Source organism: Primulina tabacum, chromosome 7 (genome assembly GCF_025594145.1).
Source record: "Primulina tabacum isolate GXHZ01 chromosome 7, ASM2559414v2, whole genome shotgun sequence".
In the NCBI taxonomy this organism is placed as follows: domain Eukaryota; kingdom Viridiplantae; phylum Streptophyta; class Magnoliopsida; order Lamiales; family Gesneriaceae; genus Primulina; species Primulina tabacum.
In genome coordinates, this window is record NC_134556.1 from 14,951,914 (window position 1) to 14,959,038 (window position 7,125).

Here is a 7,125-nt window from a genome sequence, read left to right on the forward strand (position 1 = left end):
GCAGAAAATGTTGTTCGAAAATTCAGTTTCTTGTCATGGAGGAAGGATCTGATCTTGGCTGCCCCAAGGGCCTATAGCCATGGTTGGATCACTTCCCTAGCATGTCTAAGACGTGACTAAGTTGCCCTTTTGGTGGCTTGGTCCATGGTTCATCGGTTTTTAATCAAAACGTCAAAACAGCCCCTTTCCCCATTCGGCCCCTTCCATTTTTCAGCATATGGTTTCGTTCTTTTGTTGCTTGGTATGGATCTTGGTTGGCCTATGGCCCTTATCCACGGTTCATATCATGCTCCTAGATGTCTAGATCGTGCCATGGTCAATCAAATGGCCATTGGAACGACACGAGACATCGATCATAGCATAAACACTACACACGCATGCACGTTGCTCTCGGTTGGACCCTTCGGTTGAGTTTTGGTATGATGCGGATTGTGGCTGGCCTAGGGCCCTTAGCCATGGTTCAAATCATTCCTTGGGATGTTGGTAAGAGTCTCTGGTCGGTGGTTCACTTCCCTAATGGCTGATAGCCTCGAAACCAACGCAAGTCTTGTAGTTGCGCAGTTGCTGGAAAATTACAGCAAGTTGCTGTGCCGGTTCGGTGGCTCGTTCGAGTTCTTGGTTGGCTTTTAGCCCATGGCCTTGGACTGGACAGTGCCTCATTGAGTTAGGAAGGTCATGTTTTCGACCGTTCGTCATTCGGATCATTTTTGAGGTCGTACGAGAATTTACGGTGCGATGTGCCAAATTGACTCTCGAAAGAGCGTTTCGTGTTTTGGCCTCCATTCCACCTAGATTTCGACCCTATCATTTTAGGAACATTATTCTATGATTTTTCAGCGTATTTTAATCATGACTATACGTCGGTTCAGTGTCGGTTCAGGTTGGATCGGAGTCATGATTAAATGCGAAGTCATTAGGCGTCATAGTCGCATCTTTTGAACGTAAATTGCATCGTTGGTCAAGTTTAAGCTATTGCATATTTTTCATGGCACAGTTAGGTTGCAGCGAGCCTGGGAACGATCCAATCCAATCCAGTTGGTTAAATTACAGGAATTTTCATTATGCCAGTTAATTATTTTACGTGCATTAAATAGAAAATGATTATTTTTGAGATTTATGCGATATGGCTTGTGGTTCATTCACTATGTGGGAGTGTTATTTTATACGGTCGCCAGTGACCGATCAGTTCAGTATGGTACCACCCGGTCGCCAGTGACCGGCCAGCTCAGTTCAGTTTCAGCCTCCCCGGTAGCCAGTTACCGATCAGTTCAGCTTAGTGCAGTGGCCACAGGCGTAAAACATAATCTCAACAGAAAATTTTACCAGATATTTCAGTACAGGCTCCAAGGAGCAAATATTTTTACAGTGATTTCCAGTTCAATTATGCACGTATTATAATTGCTCAGTACAGATTATTTTCAGTATGCCTCAGGACAGGATATGTTAACTCATGCATATTTTTAATTCAGATTTTTACTCGTTACCTGTGATATATGCATGCTGAGTCTTTAGGCTCACTAGACTTGATTGTTGTAGGTACTGATGAGGCCAGGGCCGAGGGCGGGAACCAGTGAGCCAGCTTGGGTCGGCAGTAGTGGCACCCGAGGACCTCAGAGCAGCAGTTGTTATTTTTTTTCCGCAAACAATTTTATCAGTCGTTGGATATTTTTAAATCGTTGTTGTTGGCAAAACTTTAATTTTCTTCCGCTGTAATATTTTGAAATATTGAACTTGATTCCCCAGTGATTTTATGAATGAGGCCATTTAAGTTCTTTTAAAAAGAAAAATTTTTAATTTTCCGCAAATTTTCAAGAAAGGAGTTTTAGGCTCTCTTCACAATTATGAACTCTATCAAGATCTGGTGGTAAGGTTAACCTGTAAGCTCGATCATCGACTCTGTCCAAGATCTCAAATGGGACAATAAACCTTGGACTCAACTTTCCCTTTTTGCCAAACTGCATTACACCTTTAAGAGGTGCAATCTTCAAGAACACGTGATCGTCAATCTCAAACTGCAACGGCCTTCGCCTTACATCAGCATAACTCTTCTGTCTTGACTGTGCTGTCTTCATCCTTTCTTGAATAACAGCAACAACATCAGCCGTCTGTTGGACCAATTCTGTACCCAACATCTTTCTCTCACCAATCTCGTCCCAATATAAGGGGGATCTACATTTTCTGCCATAAAGTGCTTCATACGGTGCCATGCCAATCGTCGCTTGGTAGCTGTTATTGTACGTGAACTCAACAAGAGGCAATTTGGAATCCCAGTACCAGGATAGTCGATAGTACAAGCTCTGAGCATATCCTCCAAAATATGAATAACTATCTCTGATTGACCGTTGCTCTGGGGATGATATGTTGTACTGAATGCTAACCGTGTACCCAAGGCTTTCTGTAAACTCTTCCAAAACTCTGAAGTAAATCTAGGGTCACGATCAGACACGATCGACACAGGAACACCATGAAGTCTGACAATATCTGCTATGTACTCTTCGGCATACTGGTTCATGGAATACATTGATTTGACTGGGAGAAAATGCGCTAACTTGGTCAACCGATCAACAATAACCCAAATAGAGTTATAGCCTTTCTGCATTCTAAGAAGACCAATCACGAATTCCATTGTAATGTGCTCCCATTTCCATTGAGGAATCGGCAATGACTGCAATGTCCCAGCAGGTTTCTGGTGTTCGATTTTCACCTGCTGACAAGTTAAACACTGAAAAATAAACATGGCAATATCCTTCTTCATACCTGGCCACCAATAGAGTCTTCGAAGATCCTGATACATCTTGGTACTACCTGGATGTATCGAGTATGGCGCGGTATGTGCCTCTGTCAAGACGACTCGTCGAATATCATCACCAGTAGGAATGCATATACGGCCTCTGAATGTCATCAAACCATCTTTATTCATCCCAAACTCTGAATTACCTCTCTCTTCTGCTCTGACTCTCATCTCTGTCAACTGTGCATCATTGGCCTGCTCTCTACGGATTCTGTCCGTCAATGTAGCCCGAATGATCAATGCTGAAAAGCGAGCAATGGTTCCCGCTAATACCAAAGCTATCTTTTCTCGTTGCAAGTCTAACAACAACGGTTTCTGGATAATAGAACTCAAAGAGGAACTCGACTTACGGCTCAATGCATCTTCTATAACATTCGCCTTCCCAGGGTGGTAACTATTCGTCTCCTTTGGATTTTCGGATGTGGTTCAATCTACGTAGTGCATCCGCGGTGAAGAGGCTAGCGCACCTGCGGTGCGTGAACAGTAAAGTCGTGTTTTGGAGTTTTAAGTGATATAATACAAGGGTTTGGCTCATTTTCTCTCATTCTTTTCCCTTCTTCTCGGTTCTTCAGCTCAAGGGAGAGCTAGGGTTCTTAATTCTTTCTTTTGTTCGTTTGATTCAAGCTCCTAGTTGGATTATTGAAGTGAAAGCAAGATCATTTTGGGTTTAAGGAGCTAAGGTAATCTTATGGTTTTAGATATTCTTGGATTATGGTATTGGGGAAATTATGGGGTTTATGATTGTGTTGGTTTTTTGAGTTTTATGGTTTGGTTATTTGATTATTAAGTTGTTGATGGTTCAATAGATGATTTATTGTTGTAGGATTTATACCAAAAGATTAGAATCAAAATTTCCATTGGTTGTAAGAGGAATTCATTTCTTGTGCTCACATGAAGTATATGTATTGTATTTCAATGGTTTTAACGTGCTATTCCCTTCCACTCGATTCATGTTATGTATGTATACACTTTGTTGTATGTCAGAGGCTTTTATATGTCTCAATTATATAAAAGGGAATGCAAATGAAAGAGCATTCAAAGTGTTTGTTTTAATGTCCAAGAGAGAGTTCAAATGATTTATTGGATTCAGAAAATTAGTTGATGGAGCTGGAAAAATTAATTAATGTAAACATTGAGAGTTAACATTATTACCGTGGAGCTGGAAATCATAAACCCATTTTCTATTATTATTTATAAATGAATATGTCCTAGATAGAATTTATGATATTTTAATGGCTCTATTTACAATTATGCAGGTGAACACACATTTGGGATGCTGACTAACCTAGATCTAATGGATAAAGGAACTAAATAAGTTGATGTAATTTTTTGTCCCGATCGCTATGATATTTTAATGGCTCTATTTACAGTTATGTCCTAAATTGTTGATTACTTTTTCTTGTATTTTTTATGCCTCCAGGAATGCTTGGGACCCTGCTCTCTACGATGGGCATTAACAGTAATTTTTGGTTTAAATATGACTTTTTGTGATTTGTTGTTCATTGTGACTCGTCAAGTATTTGTCAGATTAAATTTATTTAATTATGAGTTTGAAGATATTATTCGCTAGATGTTTTATTTGATTCATTATTTGAATTGTGTTACTAATTTTGCTTTTTTGTTGAAATCAGTACTAGCTCGAGTCTGGTGCTAATCTACGTTGAAGGGAAGATTACAAGTTTATCAAGATTATGCATAACTCTATTTTCTAGTGTAAATGTAATTAGGATTCAAATTTTGAATATTGAGTGATTTATAATAGTTTATGAAAATTGTATATTAAATTTTATTTTCAATTTTGAATGATTTACAATACTGGAATATTATATATTAATTTTTTTTGTTTTTAATATTAAAAACATAACGGTGAAAAACCGTTGTCGTAGGCATGAAAAATCGTTGTTAAAGCCCTTGTGGTTAAATGGTTAGCTCAAAGACAATGGTGAAAAACTGTTGTCGTAGATCAACGACAACGGTTTTTCACCATTGTCTTTGAACGACAACGGTTTTTCACCGTTGTAAAACCGTTGTCTTTCACTACGACAACAATTTTTTACGGTTGTATATACCGCGGAAAGACAACGGTTTAACAACGGTGAAAAATCGTTGTGGTAGATCTACGACAACGGTTTTTAACCATTGTCTTTGAGCGAACTCTTTAACGACAGGGGCTTTAACAACGGTTTTTCAGGGCTTATGACAACGGTTTTTCACCGTTATCTTTAGGCTTTTTTCTTGTAGTGGACTAGTTGTTTATTGAACAACTGAAGTTCATACAAGTATTGATTTATATTTTCACATTGAGATAATCAAATTTAAAGAATTGTATTTGGTGATTGAAGTTTGATGGAGATAAAACATTTGACTAATAAAAAGGTTTATGAGCAGATTCCATATTTGGAAGTTGTGAGAGTTAGCATAATTTCTAAATTGTGAGCGGAGTACGACTGGTAAAATTTCGTGAAGGTGTTCCAAAATTGACAGTTGCTAAAATTAGAGTCACTGGATGGTTGACTTGGACTCCGTGGTTTTGAAAATTATGACTTTTTATATTATAACGAATTGTTAACACTAATAATATCGGTGATGAAACATCTGCTCACTTTAAAATTAAACTGAAACATTTTTTTTAAAAAGCTATGCTAAGGTGGAAAATACACATGCTCAAAAACATTTAACTAAGTTAAAAATGCTTTTAAAATGTAATCCAACTTCTGAATAAAAATAACAACAATTAATTAAATCTTTAAAAAGAAATCAATCTCCTAGTCTATTGATTTGAAAGAGAAACTCGAACAGATAACAACAGTCCGATGAATCAGTAACGTAAACCAAGATTCAAAACATTTAACCATGTTGCTTAAACCCATAAACAAATTATGCGAAAAAACGCAAGGTCCTCGGGTTAGCCAGTGCACCACCCAGCTCCACCTACTCAATCTCCAGCGCCTCCAGTCTCCACATCATCATGTTAACCTGCATCATTCACACCTAGTGAGTCTAAATACTCTACAACCCTGAACTGTTATAGCAAGTACATATATATAACATGCAACAATGAAAAATACCGTAATAAAAATACATTTATTGATCTTTAAAGCGTAAACGTAAACATATCGTATAAAGGCATAACGTGTCAAAACATGTCTCATCATAATCATCATATACGTATACATTTTATTTAATTGAATTCCGTTCATTAGTTGTGACTTTCGTATCAGCTCTATTGTATAAGCTCTATTCGATGGATCCATCTATGTATAACTGTGGTACACGGCGGTGGGGACATCAGCGACAGCATTACCCATCCACTGAGCCTTGGCCTTACAGCTCATCGTATACATATACATATTAGTCACAACCAACTCCCTTCCTTCAAAACATACATGATATACATTACTTATCAAAATCATGCATATACGTAATTTTCTTTAAATCAAGCATGCAACACAATTTTCTTCATTTCATAAAAAATCATATTCATGATAACATAAACATTTAAACATGTCAAATCGTGTTGTTTAGGGCACTGCCAGTACTAAAAACTCGACTCGGATGTAAAATGACAATTTTTCCCCTAGAAACCCTAATTGACAATTTTACCTCGGGACCTAAAAATTTCGACCCGAAGCCAACTAAACTCCTTAAAACACATCAAAACATATTTATAAGCATTTCCTAGATGTAACCTCGAGCCCGTTCCGTAATTTATACGATCTATTTTAAAACTTGAACCGAGGTCCCAGTTTTAACTTGAATCAACCCGAAACCTAACCAAAATTTTCCCAACTTAAACCATGTCTCAAACTTATATGACCAGCCCTTAAACCACTAATTTTTTTACCACCTAGGACCCCTGGAAAAGACCCTACAATTGCTGGAAAATTCATGCACCCCAGAGGACCGAACCCTTGTCACACTAACAAGCTAAATGCTCAACCATGCACCAGACCGGCTTGGGCCAGCCTCCGACTAGACCCCCTAGGACCTGAATGGACCCTTCTAGACCGACCTAGCCCTAGGAAACAAACTCATGCGTGTTAATCTCTCAGGTTCCTCAAGGAGTGCGCTATCTAGCCTTAACTCATCCTAACCTGCCATCAAGTTTCCATCCACGCTTAGCCTCCCTACCAGCCGACCAAGGACCATCCCCAGCTCTGACATGGACTCCTCATGACCCAAACCAGCACATAGAACAAGCCACACACGGCTGCTCTCCCCCCTCTACCCGATCTAGCCGATATGTGCAACATGTGACCCAAACGATCGGCCCCTTCCTCTAGCCATGGACCGAACTGAATTCTCCACTTGACACGATGAAAACCTGCTATAAA

General features: G+C 38.9%; 1 long non-coding RNA gene across 3 annotated transcripts in view; it reads left to right on the forward strand.

Moving 5' to 3' along the window:
* LOC142551155 (uncharacterized) overlaps positions 1 to 4,564 on the forward strand; it is a 28,942-nt gene extending 24,378 nt beyond the window's left edge. For 2 of the 3 annotated variants that reach the window (XR_012821507.1, XR_012821506.1), the window contains one exon: positions 4,048 to 4,109. This is a non-coding gene — a long non-coding RNA (uncharacterized LOC142551155). Of the gene's footprint in view, positions 1 to 4,047; positions 4,110 to 4,422 lie in introns of those variants that run through there. The other variant, XR_012821508.1, reaches the window with a different exon arrangement.
* The last annotated feature ends 2,561 nt before the right edge of the window (positions 4,565 to 7,125 follow it).